Source organism: Geotrypetes seraphini, chromosome 3 (genome assembly GCF_902459505.1).
Source record: "Geotrypetes seraphini chromosome 3, aGeoSer1.1, whole genome shotgun sequence".
Classification (NCBI taxonomy): Eukaryota; Metazoa; Chordata; class Amphibia; order Gymnophiona; family Dermophiidae; genus Geotrypetes; species Geotrypetes seraphini.
In genome coordinates this window covers 63,639,291-63,663,440 of record NC_047086.1, presented here as the reverse complement: position 1 = coordinate 63,663,440, position 24,150 = coordinate 63,639,291, and the positions used below count along the sequence as shown (strand labels likewise).

General features: G+C 40.5%; 1 long non-coding RNA gene across 1 annotated transcript in view; it reads left to right on the top strand.

Annotated features, from left to right (window-relative positions):
* Positions 1–21,466, top strand: part of LOC117358177 — a 67,265-nt gene extending 45,799 nt beyond the window's left edge. Inside the window, exon 3 of the long non-coding RNA XR_004538955.1 lies at positions 20,440–21,466. This is a non-coding gene — a long non-coding RNA (uncharacterized LOC117358177). The remainder of the gene's footprint in view (positions 1–20,439) is intronic.
* Positions 21,467–24,150: the final 2,684 nt, after the last annotated feature.

The following is a 24,150-nucleotide window of genomic DNA, read 5'->3' as shown; positions in this document are numbered from 1 at the left end:
AACTTGGTATGCAGATCCCTCACTACTTGGGGTGATATGTTCTGGGGGTCTCACGGCCCACCTGCACACGTGGGCGGAGCTACAAACAGAAAATCAGATTTCACCCATTCATGTCAATGGAAAAAATGTAAAAAGCTGCCATTCTCACAGTAATTCAAAAACGGCTTGACCGATTTGAACGAAACTTGGTATGCAGATCCCTCACTACCTGGGGTGATATGTTCTGGGGGTCTCGCGGCCCACCTGCACACGTGGGCGGAGCTACAAACAGAAAATCAGATTTCACCCATTCATGTCAATGGAAAAAATGTAAAAAGCTGCCTTTCTCACAGTAATTCCAACTACCTGGGGTGATATGTTCTGGGGTTCTCGCGTACCACCAGCACACGTGGGCGGAGCTACAAACATAACATCATATTTCACCCATTCATGTCAATGGAAAAAATGTAAAAAGCTGCCATTCTCACAGTAATTCAAAAACGGCTTGACCGATTTGAACGATACTTGGTATGCAGATCCCTCACTACCTGGGGTGATATGTTCTGGGGGTCTCGCTGCCCACCTGCAAACGTGGGCGGAGCTACAAACAGAAAATCAGATTTCACCCATTCATGTCAATGGAAAGGATGTAAAAAGCTACCATTCTCACCGTAATTCCAACTATAAAACACTTTCTATGACACTATAACCACTAGGGACATTGTTTCTATTCTACCACGGACACCATACATATAGAGTTTGTATGTTCTAACTGTGTTTGTAACTGTTTCTTTCATGCACCCCAGTTCTTAATGTTATTACATTACATGAGTACTCACATATGCTGAACTAGGAACACAGGTTCCATTCTGAACCGGGAAACAACTGCATGGAGTTTCTTTTCAACCTGAGTTTCCACATATTGAGTTGTTTTAATCAATACTGGAACTTTTGGATGCCACTTATTCCAACAGATCTTCCTTTTCAGTTTAAGAGATTGCAAATTTCAGTGAGACTTGCATTCTCTATCACAATCAACAAATCACAGGGACAGACTATTACATACTGTGGAGTGCATTTAAGATCCCCCTGTTTTTCCCATGGACAACTCTATGTTGCTTGCTCAAGGGTGGGTTCACCCAAGAATTTATATGTTCTTGCTCCTGGAGGTGAAACTAAAAATGTTGTTTATAATCAAGTTTTGTGTTAGTTGTATTGTATTCATTTTGTCAAATATTTCACATTATAATTTGAATATTGTACTTTTTATAAAGCTGTAAAAAAATAATTTCATTCACCACTATAAAGTATCTTTATTTGAATCCATTTACAGTGTTATTGCTATAATTAAATACCCGTGCAACGCCGGGGCATCAGCTAGTCTTTTATATAATTGTATCATTTTTGTGCACAAATGTAGATTTAAAATGAATAAAGTTATAAAAAAAAAACCCCAGCAAACAAAAATCCACAGTAAAAATAGGAAAAAGAAAAGACTCACAGTTCTCCAGTCAATCATAGTTCTCCAGTCAGTCCTTGCAAATGGTAGCCAAACCTACCTCCATCTGTTCAGGTGTTGCAAACAATTCTTCAGAAGCCAGCTCTCCCTGACGCTCCATCAGCTCCTCTTGGTCTGGTGTGGCAAACTCTGGAGTGGCCCCAGATTCCTCCACTTCCGTCAGGTCTAAGGCATTACCCTCACTTGAGCCTGCAACCTCTTCCTGAGGAAGAGACCTGTGCTTCCTCTCTAATCTTCCCCACAGCCTAGTTAAAGCCACAGGCTTTCCATGTGGGGAGCCACGGCCTACCCTGGCTGAGCCTATTCTCACCTGGGGCAATCTCTGGCTCCTCCAGTGGACACTAGGGTAATAGCCTTGCTCCCTATTCCCAGGAATAGGTTTAAAATCTATGGGGCTCATAATCGAAAGAGAAAAACGTCCAAAAACCGGCCTAAGTCGGCAACTGGATGAACATTTCCCAAATATGTCCAAGTGCCAATAACAAAAAACGGATTTTGGACGTATTTCTAAACGACCTAGGCCTTCATAGTGCCGCTGAACGACCAAAGCTAAACGGGGTGTTTCAGGAGGAGTGTTGAGGGCAGGAGTTGGGCGGGACGTGGGCCGGCTTAGACGTGGTCGTACAGCATGTATAACCGAAAGTTATACAGCCCAGGATTGACCGAACTTGGACATTGTGACTTAGACCATTTAAAACATGGTCTAAGTCACAAAAACCCACCTAAAGTCACCAGATAAGCACCGAAAACAAACACATAAAACAGACCCCCACACACAACCCCAGTGATCACCAACCCCCCCACCCATATAAAAATATTAATCACACCTTTAAAATTCAGCCTCCAGACCATCATCACCTGGCAACTTGGCATAGGAAAACCTAGTCGTCCAGTGCAGAGGCGGCTTAAGCCATCTTGAGGGTGGGTTAGAGACTCATGGAGAGAAGGACCTATGCCTATAAACCCCTGTAATCACTGCATTGATACTTAAACATGTGCACTGCCCTATATACCCCAAAACCCTTTTGTACTGGCATATAAGTGGCTCCTGCAGCCATAAGGGCTATTAGGGTGTTAGATAAGTGGGTCTAGGGGATTCTTGAGGTGGTTTGGGGGGTGCACCATGATCTATAAGGGAGCTGTAGTGAAATGATGACATGGCACCCTTTTTGTGAAGTTCACAGCAGTGCCTATAAGGTACCCCACTATTTAGGTGGCATGTCTGGGTGTGCAGGCCATCTCTTTGCAGACCCCTCTCACATACAACAGGGCTTGTTATAGACGTTTTTCACTTGGACAAAAAGTTGGACGGAAATGTGGTATAAAGATGGACGATTTAGCGGCTTGGACGATCAGATAGGCAAGACGTATAATTAGACGATTTTCGAAACAAAAAAATTTTGGACGTATTTTTCGAAAATGTGTCCTAGGCTGTTTTTTACTTGGACGACCTGCGACTTAGAAGCAAACGGACTTAGACGTCCCTTTCAATTATGCCCCTTCACATCTCTATCTCTGCTGTGTGTAGGGTAGGGACTGTGTAAGGTTTCCCCGCCCCCCATTCTGGGTCTGGGGCATCCTCAAGCTGGTCAGACAGGTGCTGAGAACTGGCCCTGGAAATCCCCTTTTTGGGCTTCTTGCCACTCTTTCTCCCAGCTTTACCAGGGACCTTGGCAGGCATGGAGTCTGACTGGCCACATATGACACAGGCTATGTGCGTACAGGCCCAAAACCCAAACCCTGCTCATGCTGTTACAAAGGTTCAGTGTGAATCACATAAAGATAACCAAAGTTAGATGCTGGGAACACACATATTCAGAACTATACAAAACTACTTACAATTAAAAGTTTAATCATTTAAATACTGCTCAAATAGAATAGTTTTTAAGAGCTTGTAAAATATTTCAGTTTGTTTCCACACTAAGGGGTCCTTTTACACAGGGATGCTAACAGATTTAGCGCGCTAACGATTACCATGTGCTAAATGCTAATGTGTCCATAGAAAATAATGGGCGTGTTAGCATTTAGCGCGCGCTAACTCTGCTAGCATGCCTTAATAAAAGAGGGGGTAATTTCTGTTGGCAAAATATTCAAAATCTTTAGAGAATGGACACATTTGTATCTAATACTATCAATTGTGTTTATTGATTGATATCAGAAAATATCATATCCGCTAGAACAGGGGTGCCCAACCTTGGCCCTTGCCAGGTCTGGTTTTCAGGATTTTCCAAATGAATATGCATAAGAATTGCCACTGCTGGGTCAGACCAGTGGTCCATCGTGCCCAGCAGTCCGCTCACACGGCAGCCCCTAGGTCAAAGACTATTGCTCTAAATGAGTCCAGCCTCACCTGCTCGTGCTACATAATTAAAAACTAATCCTTATTTCATGATGAATAATTTTTTGACTATAATGTATCATTAGAGAGATTTTTCCTCAAAAAAGCATTTCATTATAGTGTTTCAGGTATTTGTGTAAGTAGTACTTTTGATGCATTGTGCATGTGCAGTTTTAGAATGCTCTTTAAGAGTAGGCTAATTCACGGAAAAAAAGGTTCTTAGGCCCTTTTTGAATGTCTTCTAATATGTTGCCAAACAGAGAGAAAGAAGAAGAGTGTTCCATGATGATGGAGCTAAGAAATAGAGAGCAGAACGTCTAGTAGGGTCAAGGCATGCACAGGAAAAGGATGGAATTTCTGACAGATGTAGGTACTCATTTTAAAGAACAGACTAGCAAAGTTACATATGCTACCACGGGGGTGTCAAATGTTGGTCCTTGAGTGCTGCAATCCAGTCAGGTTTTCAGGATTTCCCCAATGAATATGCATAATATCTATTAGCATACAATAATAACATAAGAATTGCTGCTGCTGGGTCAGACCAGTGGTCTATCGTGCCCAGCAGTCTGCTCATGCGGCAGCCCTTAGGTCAAAGACCAGTGCCCTGATTGAGTCTAGCCTTACTTGCATATGTTCTGGTTCAGCAGGAGCTTGTCTAACCTTGTCTTGAATTCCTGGAGGGTGCTTTCCTCTACAACAGCCTCCGGAAGAGCGGTCCAGATATCTACTACTCTCTGGGTGAAGAAGAACTTCCTTACGTTTGTACGGAATCTATCCCCTTTTAACTTTAGAGAGTGCCCTCTCGTTCTCTCTACTTTGGAGAGGGTGAACAACCTGTCTTTATCTACTAAGTCTATTCCCTTTATTATCTTGAATGTTTCGATCATGTCCCCTCTCAGGCTCCTCTTTTAAGGGAGAAGAGGCCCAGTTTCTCTAATCTCTTACTGTATGGCAACTCCTCCAGCTCCTTAACCATTTTAGTTGCTCTTCTCTGGACCCTTTCTAGTAGTACAATGTCCTTCTTCATGTATGGTGACCAGATCTCATGCATATTCATTGAGGAAATCCTGAAAACCCAACTGGATTGCGGCCCTCGAGGACCAACATTTGAGACCCCTGTGCTTTGAAAATGAGCCTCTTAGCATTTCAGGAAAGAAGAAACCCTGAAAACATGTTTGGAAGCAAATCAGACAAACACTATGGTTGAGTCCATATGAACATCATTGTGAACTATGGTAAGGATTTTAATCTTTACTATAAATGGAACAGGTAGTCAATGTTTTGCAGACAGTAAAGGTGCCGTATTTTTATTTTTTAATATTATTTCTTTATTAATTTTCATAGTATTCACAAGCATAAATCTTGTTCCATATAATAGAGAGAAGGAAACTATTAAAAACACAAATTTTTTCCACATTAAACGGTATAAATTTTTCCTCCTCCTTAGACCACAATATAAGGTGCCGTATTTTTGTGTACAATTATTATACAAAAAAATGGACTGGAGAGCTAACAACTTGTAGATATAAAACACAATACTCTCCAGCAGTACTAAAGACACCTGGCATGCCAAAACATTATTAGTTTTATGAAGGAAAAAAAGCCTCAGACAGGCTCAAGGGAAACCTCCAAGAACACACTATGAAGTAAGCTGAAACGCTTTAGCTCTACTTCAAGCCACCAATCATCGGCATAAAAATACCTTCACTCAAAACTTTACTATTCTAACCTATAAACAAAATGTGTTCCAAGAACACACACACTGTTTATATGACTTTAAAGCACAGTAACTTACCGTAACAGGTGTTATCCAGGGAGAGCAGGCAGATATTCTCATACATGGGTGATATCACCAATGGAGCTCCGGTACGGACACTTGAAAAGTGAGTCACAAGTTTATGTTTTAGAAAGTTCGCGATCAGCCCACACCACGCATGTGCGAGTGCCTTCCTGCCCGACGTAGGTATGCGGTCCCTCAGTTAAGATAAGCCAGCTAAGAAGCCAACCAGAGGAGGTGGGTGGGTTTTGAAACTATCTGCCTGCTGTCTCTGGATAACATCTGTTACAGTAAGTAACTGTGCTTTTTTCCCAGGACAAGCAGGCAGCATATTTTCACAAATGGGGGACCTCCAAGCTAACTAGAATGGGATGGTGGGAGAGTTGGCCTTTAAGAAAATAAATTTTGTAATACTGACTGGTCGAAGTGCCCATCCCGTCTGGAGAAAGACTCCAGATAATAATGTGAGGTGAAAATATGAATTGAGGACCAGGTGGCAGCTTTACAGATTTCCTTAATAGGAGTAGATCTAAGGAAAGCTATAAAAGCTGCCATAGCTCAGACTTTGTGAGATATGACACACTCTCCAGGAGCAGTCCAGTCTGAGCATAGCAGAACGATATACAAGCAGTTACCTAGTTGGAAACAGGATGCCCCAAATTATTAGGATTAATTGAGATGAAAAGTTGGGGAGATGTTCTATGTGGCTTTGTCCTGTCGATATAATAGGCCAAAGCATGTTTACAGTCCTTTTTCCTGCATGACAATGAGGCTTAGGGAAAAAACTGGGAGAACAATCGACTGATTGAGATGAAACTCCGTTACAACTTCTCGTAGAAACTTTGGATGTGTGCGCAGAACCACTTTATCATGGTGAAAAACTGTGAAGGGTGTATCTGCCACCAACTCTTGTAACTCACTGACCCTCCTGGCAGAAGTGAGCAAGATAAGAAAGACAATTTTCCAGGTAAGAAATTTGAGATGAGTCATGGCCATTGGTTCAAATGGTGGCCTCATTAAACTGGAAAAAACTACATTAAGGTCCCAGCCTACAGAAGGAGGTTGAAGAGGTGGTTTCACATTGAAAAGTCCTTTCATGAATTTGGAGACCAAAGGATGAGCAGTAAGAGGTTTTCCCCCAACTGGCATGTGAAAAGCTGTAATAGCACTGAGATGGACTCTGATAGATGTACATTTGAGTCCAGAGTCAGACAGATGAAGTAGATAATCCAACACCAATTCCACTGACAAGGAAGTTGGATCATGATGATGGAGACACCAGGAAGTCCACTTTTGTTGATAACATTGTTGAGTGCCTGGCTTCCTGAAGGCGTCAATAATATTGCGAACAGGCTGAGAGAGATGTAATTCATATGGATTCAGCCTGAGAGAAACTAAGTTGTCAAGTATAACGAATGCAGATTGGGATGTAGAAGTGATCCTTGCTTCTGAGTAAGCAGAGTAGGAAAGATTGGTAGAGGAATTGGTTCCCTGGTGCTGAGCTGAAGTAGAAGGGAGAACCAATGCTGCCTAGACCACCGAGGAGCAATGAGAATCTTGGTGGTTGACTCGTTTGAGTTTGAACAGAGTCTTTAACAGGAGAGGAGTTGGAGGAAATTCATATAGAAACAGGCACATCCAATCCAGGAGAAACGCATTGGCTTCCAGACTGTGATGAGAGTACTGTCTGGAGCAAAACTGGGGCAAATTATGATTGTGATGGGTCACAAAAGAGTCCAACTGAGGAGTGCCCCATTGAGCGAAGATGGGATGGAGAGTAACAAAGTTGAGAGTCCATTCGTGAGGCTGAAGAATTCTGCTGAGGTTGTCTGCCAGGGAATTCTTCTCCCCTTGAATATAGACAGCCTTTAAGAAAATGCTGCAAGCCGTCACCCAAAGCCAGATTTTCTGAGATTCATGCCATAACAGGAGAGAGCCTGTGCTTCCTTGCTTGTTTATGTATTTAGTACATTTCTACTTGATTGTGCAGAGGAGGAGGACTTGAGGACTCAAGAGGTGTTGTAAAGTTTTGAGAGCATAATATATCGCTCAGAGCTCGAGGAAATTGATGTGAAATTTTCACTCCCTGGCAGACCAATGATCTTGGGTTTGAAGGCTGTCCAGATGTGCCCCCCCCCCAAGATGGAATATACTTTTGAAAAGATGCAAGCTGTTTGACCAAATATTTTAGGTAAAATGAGAAATGGAAATTATAATTACCAGCTCTGTTGTCCAACATTGGTTTCTGGTAAAGATGCTTACCAAACTTGTCCATTGCTCTACCTTTACTGTCAGGAGGTACAGAGGCATAGACACTAGCAGTGGATTCAACCATTAAAGATTCATGAAGGAGCTGTGGTTTAGCAAAACCTGGAATAGGAACTACCCTATACAAAGAGTTCACTTTCTTGGGAGCCAGTGGAATGGAGAGAGAGGAGTCTTGAGATTCTTATAGAAAATGTCATGGAGTGTGAGCTTCAGCAGGTCATTAGGAGGCTGGTCATAATCCAAAGCCTCCAAAAACTCCTTGCTATGCTTGGATTCCGCTTCTAGCAGGATGGAAAGATCCTTAGACATCTGACAGAGAAATTTAAAAAAGAGGACCGTTCAGAAAAAGCAGATCTTCGAAGGGAATCTGAACCAGAAGAGTCTTCATCTATAGTAGAGAGTGGTTCCTATTCCGAGTCTCCAAATAAATCTGAAGCTTGTATGGAATGAGGATGGTGTCGAAGACTCGGTGTCAAAGCTTCGAGATGTTTGGTCTTATGAGAGTGCTTCCGGTACCACACTGGAGTAACCTCTCTCGATGTTTGAGTTGAGGACAACTGGTGCCATGTAGATGGATCGATCGACTCCTGTGTCGATGGTCTCCGCACCGGTGGAGCATCAGATTGAGGTGCGGTCAGAGTTGTCCTTTGCTCAGATTGAACCACCTGGAAAGTCGGTTTCGACATGGCCTGGATAGTTGGTGTTGACATGGCCTGGATAGCCAGTGTCGACGTAGCCATAATTTAAGTTGGCATTAACATTTGAAAATGCTCACCCAATTCCTCCCGCAGCAAATTATCAATCTTTTGCTTGAGGGAGAGAACCGGTACCACTGGTGCAGTGTTCCAATCCGGTGATGAGGAGGCCAATGTCGAGGTACTCACCGAAATTGGAACCGGGCACTTACGGGACTTTTTCAAGGTCGGCATGACTCGATTCAATACCACTTTGAACTGACTCCCATCTGGGGTAGGGGAAAGCTTCTTAGCCAGATTACCTACTGGATGTTGCAACAGCGGAGATGTTTCTGCCAGTGTCTGAGTGTGGCGTCGCCTTTGTCAGTGCCGTTGGTGTCGGTAGTAATGTTGGCTCCCCCTCCATAGCGACACTGAACAAGCATTGTTGTTGAAGAATGCAGTTTTTCAAAGTCTTTTTTTGACATGATGAATAACAAATGCAGGTTTCCAGACGGTGCTTGAGCCGTAGACACTGGAGACATCAGTGATATGGATCAGTCACAAAGATGGACCAAGCACAGTGACCGCACATCTTGAATCCCATCTGTGAGCGGGACATTGATGGGAAGACTGCCTTAACGAAATTGAAGAAAATAACACGAAAATGACCAAAAAGTCACTGAGGGACCATGCACCTACGTTGGGTGGGAAGGCATTCATGCATGTGTGGTGTGTGCTGATCGCGAACATTCTAAAACTTAAAGTTGCAATTCACTTTTCAAGTGTCCGTACCGAAGCTCCGTCAGTGACGTCACCCATGTGTGAGAATATGCTGCCTGTTTGTCCTGGGATAAATGTTAGTATTGCATAAAATCGATTATTCAGATAGGGAATGTTGGATTTTCCGACTAAATACTGTACTCTCACATGGTTTAAATCTTGGTATTGATTGGTATTATTTCTATTGAGATATGTTATTCTGAATGTTGCATCTCTTTTGGACCTGGGAGACTCTTTTGAAAAGTATAATTATGATTGGAGGATATTGGCCTGCTTCTGCATGCTAATTGGCTGGTTTTTTGTTTGGTCTCCAGTTTATTAACTTTGATTCTGAACTACAGCCTTAAACGTTGTGGTGCCATGTGACTTTACATTGTTGAGTGAGAGCATGGTTTGCACCTGGTATACATTGCACTGTTTGTTTTTCCTTTTGGAGTTGGTATAAACTCACAGTACTTTCAATTTTATAGTAGATCTTGTACTCTGAAGCAGTGGTATAACAGCCGTGAAACGATGGCCACCATCAGAGGATCCTGATGCTTTTTCTTATAAGCAATTTTATACAATACTGACATATAAACAGTGTATTTGATCTTAGAACACATTTTGTTTAAAGGTTAGAATAGTAAAGGTTTGAGTGAAGGGATTTTTATGCTGATGATTGGTGCCTTGAAGTAGAGCTAAAGCATTTCAGCTCACTTCAAAGTGCGCTCTTGGGGATTTCCCTTGAGCCTATCTGAAGCTTTTTTTCCTTCACTAACTGATAATATTTTGGTATGCCAGGTATCTTTAATACTGCCGGAGTGTATTATTGTGTTTTGTATTTTTGTGTGCTGTATAGAAGTTTAATAGAGGCATCTTGAATGTTATAGAGCCTCTCCATATCAGAGCTATGAATTAGAGAATGACACGGTGACTAAATTCATCACCGTCCCGGTCCCCGCGGATAACCGCGGGAAACCATCTTCATGTCATTCTTTAAGGAAAGAGGGAAGAATCAGAGTATGAATGGCCACAACCACTGTCCCGCAAGCTTTGCTTTGAATAATTCTGGTGTAGAAGAACAGAGGATAAAATAGACACTAGAAAATGACATGGGTTTATTTCCCGCAGTTATCCGCGGGGACGGGAACAGTGATGAATTTTGTCACAGTGTCATTCTCTATTATGAATGACATTGCAGATCACATTACAATAGTCTATGTGAAATCACCAAACCATTAAAAAGAGGGATCTCTGCATTTGTGTTATCTGGATTTCATCTTGCTTATTTCCCTCTACGGATAGCATTCCCTGTGAGTACTTTTCAACAACTGTTCTACAGAAAGTTTCATGGCATTTATAGCAAGCTATAAAACCTTAATGCTTTACAACAAATTACATTCACGTACTGTCTTCTCTTTTATATCTCCTTGGGCTCAAGTGAATGATATTGCTTATTGATCAGGAATGTTTATGGTTAAACCAATTTTGTAGCAAACTGGAAATAAAATGGGAAGCACAGGGAACTTGAATTAATATCAATTGTGACTACTGTACTAGACAGCATCAGTTATAAAAAGAGCAGGCAACATATCGAAACCAGAAAGAATAGTAATTTTAGACACTAAGGGGTCCTTTTACTAAGGTGCGCTAGCTGTTTTAGCGTGCGCTAAATGCTAAAGCGTCCATTATAGTCTATGGACGCGTTAGATTTAGCGTGCATTAAAACAGCTAGCGCATCTAAGTGAAAGGACCCCTAAATCCAATACATTCAGAATAGCTATGGATCATCTTTAGATCTGATGAAAATGCATATATTTGGAGCATAAAGGTTCCCCTTAATGGGTCTTACAATATTTACATTCACAATTAAAATCCAACATATTTCCATACACTATCACAGGAAGCATGTTGGGAGGCATGTTAAGGGCGGGTTTTGGGTGTGCTTAGTCTTGGACATCTTGCACCTATAATCGAACATTTCCCAAGACATCCTGGGCAGAACTTAGACATTCTGTGATAAAAAAAAAAAGTACCGAAACTGATCAGATGACCACTGGAGGGATTAAATTATGACACCCCACACTCCCCCAGTGGTCACTAACTCCCTCCCCCCCATTAAAAAATATGAATGAAGCAGCACATACCTGTTTCTAGAACAGTAGCATCTGGTTTGGGAAAGGTTAGTAGAGCATCATACAGGTGTCTTAAATAGCCTGGTGGAAGGGCTAATGAGCCATAGAGAGGAGGATCCTGGTGACCAAGACATACAAGTAGACAATTTTCAAAAAATAAAAATAAAAATTTGGGGATGTCCAGTGGTTTCAAAAAAATGGATATTTTTCCACCTCCAAATTTGGACGTCTTGCAGGAAACATCCCAGTCAGACATAGATGTCCTTTTCGAAAATGGCCCTCCACAGCTTCTAAAAAAGACCCCCAAAGGAGAAAACAAAATACCCCACAAAGATTGACAATTACCAAATTGACTGTCCTGTTCAATAGAAACAGCTGGAAGATCCTACTGTAAATGACTTTTACAGAGGGATCTTTATACTGAGTGGCTCTCAGACCTGGATGGGTTCTTATTGAAGTCCTTCCTTCACTATTCAAATTATTTTTTGATACATCATTTAATGATTGTCTATTTCATCTGTTTTTATTTGAACAGGACAGTCTTTATTTTGGTAATTCTAAAAACACTGGCACATACGCTCCATTATTTAAATGTCATACTGAAATAAAAGTCAGTCAATCAAAAGGAAATCAATTTTTTTAAGGAAAACCTGCCATTCTATTAATACTCACACCATCAAGCATCAATGCATGCTAAAAAAAAATGTATTTCTGCCCCATTCTACTCAAATGCTTTACTATGCCACCATCCCAAGTGAACTGTACTTGTTCTATAAGAAAATATTTTAAAATCTTGCAATGTATTTTATTTTGTCAACCAATGAGGAAGGAATAGCGTCAGTTCCTCAAGGCAGGAGATTGCCACACAATCAAAATGGAAGCAGAAATCTGTCAGGACTGCTTATTGTATTTATATTTTAGGGCCTCTTTTACAAAGCCATGGCAGCAAGTTCCAGCGTGACAAATGCAGTGCAGCCCATTCAATTCCTATGGGCTGTGTCACATTTGCCATGCTGGGACTCACTACTTCAGCTTTGTAAAAGGAGTCTTAAATTTCTTTACTATGACAGCGTACTTGGATTACCGTATATACTTGAATATAAGTCAATCTGAATATAAGTCAAGACCCCCTTTCCCCCCCCCCCCAAAAGGAGGAAAAATGGTTGACTCTAATATAAGTTGGGAGGCTTAATATTCAAATGCTCTGCATCCAGCCCCCTTCCCTCCATCCCTCCCCTGTCAGGCACTGAACCTAGCACCATTCCATCCCTCCCCTGTCAGGCACTGCACTCATCTTCCTTCCTGCCAGGCACTGCACCCAGCACCATTCCCTCCCTTCTTCACCCAGCACCCTTCCTTCCCTCCCTCCCTCCCCTGTCAGGCTCTGCATCCAGCACCCTTCCTTCCTTCCTTTCATCCCTCCCTCCCTCCCCTGTCAGGCTCTGTACCCAGTACCCTTCCTTGCTTCCCTCCATCCCCTGCCAGGCTCTGTACCCAGCACCATTCCTTCCTTCCTTCCCTCCCTCCCCTATCAAGCTCTGCACCCTCCCTTCCAGGCTCTACCCTCTGTCCCTCCTCCCTGCCCTATCGTCATATCTCTGTGGATCCCTGGTGGAGGTGCTGCGGGCAGGAGCAAGCTTTCCAAACTCCTGCCCAGCTGCTAACTGGCTGCGCAGATCCAGTTTCTTCAGTGTCTTAGGGCAATCCTGGATTTCTGATTACCTCCTCCTGGTGCATTATGGGACTTACAGCACCAATTTAAGTGGGGAATATCAGGCACTACAAATTTCAAACTGCTTTGGGATGTAAATTCAAAACTAGGACTGGCTAAAAAGACTCCAGCCTGGAACTAGGTAACTTGGCATCTGTTAACTGGCAAGGGTATGTGCAACATACTATATATAAGTTGCACATTTAATTGACAGCTTTACTCCTGTCTTTCCTATGCTTTACCCATGTGAATGCCTCCTCTTGAATTTATATGCTGTTACATACATAACCCTTCTAGAATAGTGCCCAGTCACTTTCCTGTCACTTAAGTATATTTACACAAACAAATGGTGCATAACTAAGCACCCTGTTATACAATTGCTCTAACACCTGTTATAAAATTACCTCATGCATGAAAATACATGTATTGTGTAGACATGTTCTAGAGTGAAGTATTGGTAGAATATAGATAGATACATGTTAGTGTATATATTGTATGTGTACACATTTATACCCACACTTCTGAACAGGTATAGTAAAGGTATCCATGGGGTTCCTCAGACCATTATTCTTGCTCCTCTGCCTTTACTTATTTGCAATTTTGGTCTAAGCAGATACATCTTTCAAACCTGACCTCACAGCTCTAAATAGAGCACTTGACTCCACTGCCTTCATATTTATCACTCAAGATATGAAAGTTAGTCCCAAAAAATTATTGGGCAATGTGGATTTCATGATGTTCTTCTCTTCCAGATGTTCAACCACGGGTCAACAATATTGACATTCCTTTTTCTAACTGTAAAAACTATGAAGTTACACTTTTGACTTCTTGAATTGTGACTCTCAGATCTCTTCCTACCCAAATGTCTAGCAATTAAATTCTGTAAAGCTCTTCTCCTTGGATCATTTAAAAATACTTATTTTCTTCTTTATTCTGAACTACATTGAATATTGTAATTCCTTATACTGATGCTTCTCAACCCAATCTTCACGGAACCCCCTGCCAGTTGTGTTTTCAGGATATCTACAATGAACATAATGAGATACATTATACATATTAAAGAAGTAATGCTTGCAAATCTATCGCATGCATATTCATTGCAGATATCCTGAAAGCCTAACTGGATGGTGTGCCCCGAGGACTGGGTTAAAAAATAAGTGCCTCATATTATGGTTTAAATCACACCACTATTCAAAAATTATAACTTGCACAAAATAAAGTGGTCCATTTATTTGACAGGGATCATATCACCCCTGCCTTAAGTAAACTACACTGGCTTCTGGTTTCATTTAAGATCTGTTACAAGATCCAATTCTTTATACTTAAACTCTGGAGGGCGTGGATAATATGAAGTGGGATCTGGCGAAGCTTGAAGAATGGTCAGACAATTGGCAACTAAGATTTAATACTAAAAGATGCAAGGTCATGCACTTGGGCTGCACAAATCTAGGAGAATGGTATAACATATATAATTTACTTATTAACTGTGTAACCATAAGTTCAACGCGTTTTTACAAAAGATTATTAACAGTAAACATGATCCATGGAATAAAATTAGTCAAGTATTTAGAAAAAAAGATGTCTTCAACTATATTCTGAAGTGTTTATAAGAATAGTATAGGAAGCAAAGAATTTCTGTACATGGAAGAAGAGCGGGACATGGGGATGATTGTGTTTGATGATCTCAGGGTAGCAAAACAGGTAGAACAGGCAACGGTGATAGCCAGGAAGATGATTGGGTACATAAGGAGATGAATGGCCAGCAGGAAAAGGGAAGTGATAATGTCATTGTATAAGTCTCTGATGATGCCCCATTTGGAATACTGTATACAATTTTGGAGACCCCCAACTTCAAAAACATATATATAGGATGGAGACTGTCTAGAGCACTGCTACAAAAACTGGTTAGTGGCCTTTGTCATAAACCATATGGGAACAGACATAGAGAACTTAATATGTATACTCTAGAAGAAACACGGGAAAGAAGGGATTTGATAGAGACATTTAAATAACTTCTTGGAATTAATGTACAGGGGGTGGATCTTTTTCAAATGAAGGAAAACTCTGGAAGGAGAGAGCATAGGATGAAGTTAAGAAGTGATAGGCTCAGGAGTGATAGGCTAGAGTCGAGAGTGGTACCGGAGGACTGGAGAAGGGCGGATATGGTCTCTCTCCACAAAAGTGGAAGAAGTAGGGAATTTCAGGCCAGTAAGTCTGACTTCTGCAGTAAGCACATTAATGAAAATACTTTTAAAATAGAGAATGGTGAAGTTTCTGGAATCCTGTGGATTACAGTACTGGAGGCAACATCAATGCCCTCGGGATGGGTACCAAAGTGATGGGCTGGGTCAAGAACTGGTTGAGTGGAAGGTGACAGAGAGTAGTGATCAATGGAGATCGCTCTGAGGAAAGGGATGTTACCAGTGGTGTGCCTCAAGGTTCTGTTCTTGGGCCTGTTCTTTTTAACATTTTTATAAATGATATTGCTGCAGGGCTGTCAGGTAAGATTTGTCTCTTTCCGGATGATACCAAAGTCTGCAATAGAGTAGACACCCAGGATGGTGTGAATAACATGAAGAAAGACCTGGTGAAGCTTAAAGAATGGTCTGAAATTTGGCAGCTAAAATTTAATGCTAAGAAATGCAAGGTCATGCATTTTGGTTGCAAAAACACAAGGGAATGGTACAGTTTAGAGGTGAAGAACTTATATGCATGACAGAAGAGCGGGACTTGGGTGTGATTGTATGTGATGATCTTGAGGTGGCCAAACAGGTTGAAAAGGTTATGGCGAAAGCTAGAAGGATACTAGGATGCATGGGGAGGGATATGGCAAGTAGGAAAAATGAGCTATTGATGCCCCGTAGAAGATTCTGGTGAGACCTCATTTAGAATATTGTGTACAATTATGAAGGCTGCACCTTCAAAAAATATATAAAAAGATGGAGTCAGTCCAGAGGAAGGCTACTAAAATGGTGTGTGGTCTTTGTCATAAGGCGTATGGGGACAGACTTAAAGATCTCAATCTGTATACTTTGGAGGAAAGGCGGGAGAGGGGAGATATGATAGAGACGTTTAAATACTTATATGAGTCGAGTCTCTTTCATTTGAAAGGAAGCTCTGGAATGAGAGGACATAGAATGCAGTTAAGAGGTGCTAGGCTCAGGAGTAATCTAAGGAAATACTTTTTTACAGAAAGGGTGGTAGATGTGTATAGCAGTCTCCTGGTAGAGGTGGTGGAGACAGAGACTGTGTCTAATTTCAAGAAAGCCTGGGATAGGCACGTGGAATTTCTTTGAGAGAGGAAGAGATAATGGTTACTGTGGATGGACAGACTGGATGAGCCATTTGGCCTTTATCTGCCATCATGTTTCTATGTTTACAGAAAGGGTGCTAGATGCATGGAATAGTGTCCCGGTGGAAGTGATGGAGGTGCAGACTGTATTGGAATTTAAGATAGCATGGGACTTGAATGTGGGGACAAGAGGAGATAATGAATGGTGTGGAAGGGCAGACAGCATGAGCCATTTGGACTTTATTTACTGTCATAGTTCTTTGTTTCTAAAATCTGTATATGACGCCTAAGGTTGTACATGCACATCAGCACACATAGCCAATGTATGCGTACATCTTGATTATTTATTTATTTATAAACATTTCTTACCCGCTTATACCTAAGCAGCTTACAAGATATAGTCATAATATTAGGACATACAATAGCATACAAAAATATGAATCTCCATAAAATTATATTCATTCACTTAAACACCTCCACATACAATGATGCCAATGTCTACCTCCACAAACAAAGTGGCTTTCAATACTTTCTTAAACTTTTGTAAATCTGGAAATGATCTCAATGATCCTGTCAATTTGTTCCATAATGACACCCCTGCAAGCAACTGAGATTGCAGATACCCTTGTGTTTTCATAATGTACTTGTGAAAACTCTTTTAATGACAGTCATGTCGCCCCTTCTGATCTTAAAGATCTAGAAGGCAGATAGAGTATCATTATTTATGTTAGATACCAAGGAATGCTATAATGAATAACCTTAAATACTCATACCAACAGAAGAATTTTAAAGAGGATTCAAAATTTGACAGACAACCAATGAAGTTTTTTCAACTATGGAGTAACATGTTCAAATTTGTTTCCACCACATATCATACGTACTGCAGTATTTTGTATCATCTGCAAGGCCTTACATTGTGACGATACAATCCCTAAGTAAAGTGCATTGCAATAATCCAACTTTGCAATGATTATGGTCTGCACCACCATCATTGGCTTAATCAGTGTCAATAATTGTCAATTAAAACCTGTTACTTGGTGCTAATTGGCATCAGTTAGAAGTTACACACTAATCTTGTGCTTATTAGTTAGCATGCAGTAATGCAGATGTACTGATTAGCACAGAAATGCTGACTCTGACCCTCCAGGCACACCCCCTATGCATAAAAATAATAAAAAATATTTTTGCATGAAATTTGCATGCAAAGATTCCAAAATTAACATGGGTTGCCTCAGTATGTCCGGCAGTAAATCCTTTTAAGCTGCAGTAAACATGCGTTAGTGCATAAAAGGGGTTCTAAGAACATAAACATAAATGACATGTTCCATACTCTTCAATTCTGCAAAGAAATTTCCATTATCCTTGCCTCAGGCTACTAAATCATTCCATGCTCACTATAAATTGAAAATGCATTTTTGTCTCAGATTATTTTCTATTATTCACTGAGAATTCTCCAATCATTTATCAAAGAAACCCAGTTGTAGGATCTAAGTAATTTAGTATTTCCTGCCCAAATTTAATTATGCATTTTAGTCCTAGAAAATAAGGTTACAATTTATTAACGTTCTCCGTAAGTTCTGATAGAATCCTCTTCTTCTTCATCTGCCAGTGGAATTGGAATATGGGATTGGAATATTTTTTTTTCCTGTCAGAATATTTGATATACTGACAGCCTGTAAGACATTTTCTCACAGTTCAATCAACTAGTGTCATTACACCTTCATAAATAACATTTTATTTTATAAATTTAATCAACTCATCCCCATGTATTCCATGTGGTTTTCATTTTTGTACATTTTTCTGTCAGGATCCTTAAAACCAGGGTCTTTAAGAAACTTTTAATTTATCTCTGCAAAATAGCTTCAGAAGTCTAGTTTTTTAATTTTAATTTTTTCATTTTTGTTACCTTAAAAGTTTTCAGCAAGTATTTTCATTCAATATCTTTAATATCACAATTGAATTACATTCAGTAAAGGAAAGACAATGGCCCTCTTTTACTAAACTGCAGTAGAGGTTTCTACCGTGGCCCGGTGTGCTAAAAAGATCCAATGCTCATTGGAATTCTATCAGCATCAGAGCATTTAGCACTCCAGGCTATGGTAGAAACCTCTACCATGGCTTAGTAAAAGGGGGGAATATTCTTTTTTCATGTGTGTACTCATGACACCAGCCTACATTGGAGTCTTGTGAGCTGTGCTGCTTGTCTGCAGTTTTTATATTTGTGGCTTTTATGTTTTTATATTTAAGATAGCCAAGGACCTTATAAGACCCCCGAGGAAGGCACTTTCATTTTACCATAACATGGACAACTTTGGGTCGTTTACATTTTATACATTGTTTGATATCAATCCTGTGGGTCACTTGTGACTGTATACACCCTTTGTGAAATGTTTTTAAGATTATTGTTTTTAAGTTATTTGGATACTTAGGATGGTTTTTGGATTTTTTTAAAATTAATTATGAGCCCCTATGTCAGTACTTGGACAGGTCATCCAAGTACCGAAAATCGAAATTGGTTTTAGACGTATCTAAAACCAGCTTAGGCCTTTTCACTGTCTCTGTGCGCCCAGAGCGAAAAGGGGCAATTTGGGAGAAGTGGATAGGATAAGAGGTGGGCTGACCTAGAACTTAGTCATCTGGCAGCCATAATCAAAAAGTATGACAGATTGCAAGATGGAACTTATATGTTTTGACTTAGACAAAGTCAAAACAGATATAAGTTCTGGATCAGGCCGCTGAGCTGATTGAGGTTGCTGTGATCAGCTCAGCGGCCCAGGCAACCTGTCCTCCCGCACCCATAATGATCACGGCAGGAGAGATGTCCAATCTCTCCTGTTGCCACCCACCATGACACCCCATCATGGCAGGAGAGATGCCTAAACTCTCCTGCTGAACACTCCCCCAAATCCAAGCGATCTTCACCAGCAGGAGAGATACCCAGTCCCTCCTGCTGGACACCCCCTACCCCCCTGCCAGATCACCCAGCCCACCCCTGGATACCCCCACCAGGACCCCCCTAACCCCGTACAAACCTCCCGGACCCCTCCCAACCCCCTGGATACCCTTCCAATCTTTTTTTGAAGGTCTGCCAGATGGATTGTTCCTCCGGCCGGCAGGCCCGCCTTCCTCCTCCCCAGGAATTAGCTTGGCTAAGCTCAGCTGAAAAGACCCCATCCCATATACCAGGAGCTTCCTATTCAGAAGCTATTTCCCCCATTAACACTGGTAATGGGAGAGAGAATGCATGAGCATCATCTGACACCTGCTGCTCGTGCTGGCCTTGGCTCTCTTTTGACGTCATGTCCTGGTCCTGTGACCAGTAAGTAATATCAGAAGGGAGCTAAGGCCAGTGTAAACAGCACGTAGAAGATTCTGCTTGTGCCATTGATCATTTAAAGAGGTACGCAGGACTGGAGAGGAGGAGAGGCTCTAACACTTGCCCCCCCCCCTTGAAGACGACACCTGGAGTGGTCTGTCTTTCCTTATTGCACTACTGTGTCAAAACATTTTAAGGAAGTGCTCTTAATTATAGAGGAAATAATAGTTTCTAAACATTACTATATTTCCTATAAATCTCTCTCAGGGAAAAGGGATGAAGGAGTCTTTGACTCCTTAGAGGGTAGTGGCTTTACTTTGACTAAATTGTAGGAAACTTCAGAAGATGAAATTACTATGAGAGCTACTCTCTTTCTCTGTAATTTTTCTTTCTCAGTCTTGAATGTGACTATTATTAAATTGCAAGTGTTAAAAGGTTCCTTTAAGAAGAAAGAATTGCAGGGAACATGGTCCTGATGAGCATGAGTTAGGACATGTGCTTGATGAGCTCCAGTGGGACCTACTTTCACTGAGCTCTGTTTAGTTCATATTTTGGCAATTTTTAAAAAAAGTTTATTAATAGCACAATTCTTATGACTGCAATGCATTGATACAGCTTTCACTCACTCTGCTTAACATTCCAAAATGGATCTGGTGTCTCTACAGAAATCATCTCACAAGAAGAACGCCAAGGGCACAACTCAATCACCTATCACGATGGATGAACTATCTGAAATAAAAATGTTTCTGCAATCAAAGACCTTCAAACCAGTGTAGACACTCAGACTGAGCAAAAACAACAACTTTGTCAAAAATTTACTCCATTAGAATCTTGCAGAGCCTCTCTGGATTGGATTTATCACACTGTAGCATGATGATATGGTTGATTTTTTTTTTTTTAATGGATTTAATTATTATAAAATATGAAATATTTCCATCTGTCTGTAAACCTGAAACAAAAAATTTAAATACCTATTCATTGGGTAACAAAGGGATAGCTGGGTGTTGTCAAAGTATCTATTCAGACCTTTATTCTGCAAGATACTGCCTCAGTCTACGTGAACAACACCTAGTAATCAGAAGGTTGGGACCTGAAACTCCAAGACATTGGCTCTTTTTAACCTTATCAATACATAGCAAAGACTAAGCCATTCAAAACTGAAAGGATAACCATTCATCTGAAACTTTTCCAGCAAAGACCCTGCCCAGCTAGAATCCAATCAGGCCCTGCTTAGTTAGAAAGCAAACCAGATGACCTCATCCAGTCAGAAACAGAAAATATTTGAATTGAACTCCTGCACTGTGATTGGCCACTATACCTGAATTATGACTGACCAATATTTTTGAGCTCCTGCCTTGGTGACTGGACCGGACTTCAAGCCTCTAGAGTTCATAAAAAGGGGGAATTCACCTAAATTCTTTCTTTTTGGATCATCACAGGATATTCTACAATACACCTTGCTGTAATATCTTTTCTGCATCCACTCTGCCATGTGCTCCTAAATAAATTTTCAACCAGCAAGGCCCTGCAGTTACTTTTAATCCATCTTAAATTAATCATTCTGTTTCTATAACAATATTTTATCTTATGGCTCATTTCCCTTATTTAAAGATCCCTAAATTGTAACTGAATTTACCGCATGGCCTGCATAATCTTGTAATTAAACATGTCTATAAGAAATAAAAATTCTAATCCTTCCTTAAATGTTCTAAGTTTCAGTTCTTAAATATTACACATAGCAAATATTACATATAACTAAGTTTTAAACAGATAGATAGATGTTAATTTGGGGAAAGCACTATCTATCTATTTCCTCTCAACTCCCCTTTTACAAAACCATGCAAGAGTTTTTTTAAACTCTGGCTGGCATGCTGAATACTCTGCGCTGCTCCAATGATCATAGAGTTCCTATGAGCATCAGAGCAGCCCAGAGCATTCAGCGTGCCAGCCAGTGCTAAAATCTTCTTCCACAGTTTTGGTAAAAAGGGGGTGGGGAAAGTATTTATACAGTATATATTTATTGGTGGAGAATTCTTGTAATAACACTTGATATACCACTAAGACAAATGTGGTTTGCATTAGTACAATTTAAATAAAATTACAATGTAACAATATTACAGACAATTGCACAGATAAAACTTCTTCATATATCCCAAACAGGTAGCTTGGTCTGACCACACAAGATAATTTTTTTGTGGGTTCAGTCCAATCTACAAGCATCCAGAGAAGAAAGAGATATGTACAATAAGACCACAATTCGAAGTAAAAGATCTAGAAAGGGAATGGTTGTCTTGGGTGAAAATGGCACAGTAGACATGATGGTATCTAACTGGAATGAGAGTTTAACTAATGCATTGAATGTTGTTGCACCAGAAAAGACAATTGTGTTGAAAGGACAGTATAAATCTTCCCCATGGAGATCTGAAGTGATATCACAGGTAAGGAGTGAGGTTAGGAAGGCAGAACGATTATGGCGTAGGATGAATGATATTGATGACTATGATCGTTTTAAATTGTGTCTCATGGAATATCTTATTCTGTGTGAGAACGAACAAAATCGATATTATAGGGAACGGGTTGTTCAAGCTTTGAATAGGCCAAAATGATTATTCAACACAGTTAGCTATTTGATAAATGGATATGATGGTACTGTTGAAAATTGTGATCTAGGTGTGGAAAAATATGCGCAGTTCTTGGTAGACAAAATTAAAGGAGAAGAAAGATCCTCTTTGGACTTTGATTTAAATATTTGGGAAAATAAGGAGGAGCTACAATGGTCTCATTTTGAGGAAGTGAATGAAAAGAATGTTTGTAAAGTTATCCGTGAGTGTACACCAACCCGTGCAATACAAGACCCATGCTCTTCAGTTGTTATTAGACAGATGGCTGAGAGAGTGGCACCAGTAATTACTAAAATAGCTAATAAATCATTACAAGATGGCATTTTTCCAGTGGCTTGCAAAAAATCTACTGTTAGACCGGATTTGAAACAAAAACGCTTAGATATGAGTGTCATGAAAACTTAGACAAAATAGACCAATCTCCATTGTACCGTTTATAGGTAAGGTCTTAGAAAAAATTGTTCTCTCTCAATTAGATAGTTTTGTACAGAACAGTGATTGTTTGGATTATAATAAATTCGGCTTTCGTAAAGCACATAGAGGGGCATAATCGAAAGGAACGTCTAAGTCTGTTTTCGTCTAAGCTGCAAGTCGTCCAAAGTAAAAAACAGTCTAGGACACATTTTCGAAAAATACATCCAAAATTTTGTTTCTTTAGAAAATCGTCTAATTATACATCCTGCAGATCTGATCGTTCAAGTCGCTAAATGGTCCATCTTTATACCACATTTTCGTCCAGATCAAAAACGCCTAGAACAAGCCCTGTTGGACATGGGAGGGGTCTGCAAAGTGATGGCCTGAACACTCAGACATGGCACCTAAATAATGGAGTACCTTACAGGGCACTGTTGTGAACTTCACAAAAAGGGTGCCATGTCTTCACCTCACTACAGCTCCCTTATAGGTCATGGTGAGCCCCCCAAACCACCTCCAGAATCCCCTAAAAGAGCCAGGTTTAGTGCCCGGGAACAGTTGCTACAGTATAAAATTAAGAGTAATAATAATGACTCTATAGCATGTGTGCTATGTTTTTTGGGTATATCTCAACGATTGGGGAGAAAAATCAAAAACCTGTGGCCTATGTTACAAACCAAGCAAAATTGTCAAACCTTAGACTCTAAAATAGCATTTCGCGCAACAGAAACCTGAAAGATATGTTATGTCCATCTTATGTATGGTCTAGGAAGGAAATAGGGAGGGTGGGCTTGTTTTGCTTTAACCATTGTACAGCTTGTCTCTTGATATGTGAAGGAGATCAAATCTGCATACCTGGAAGAAAAATAATGACAATGACATTTGCAGCCACTTGTGAAACGATTGGTGTGGTATATGCAATACTTTGCCCATGTGATTTGTACTACATAGGTCATACTGCACGGTGCTTAAAAACTAGATTATTTGAACATCATTCTAATATTGCCCATAAAAGGCAGGTAGATATACTTACATGACATTGTGCAGAGAAAAATCATTCTTTTAAAGACTTCTGATGTTTTGTGTTAGATCATATCCCTGTGACAGTAAGTCGTGGTTACGTGAAAACTATGTTACATCAAAGTGAACAGAGATCTGTATTCTTTTTAGATACTATCTGGCCAAGAGGCTGAATCAGAAATTGGAGTGGTGTGCTTTTCATTAGTTTTGAATTTTTGACCTGATATTTTTGTTTTTGTGAGATTAGTTTGAATCCCAGCGGAAATGACGTCATGAAACTAGAAGTGTAAATCCGAGCGACATTCTGAGCTAAAGAGTGAA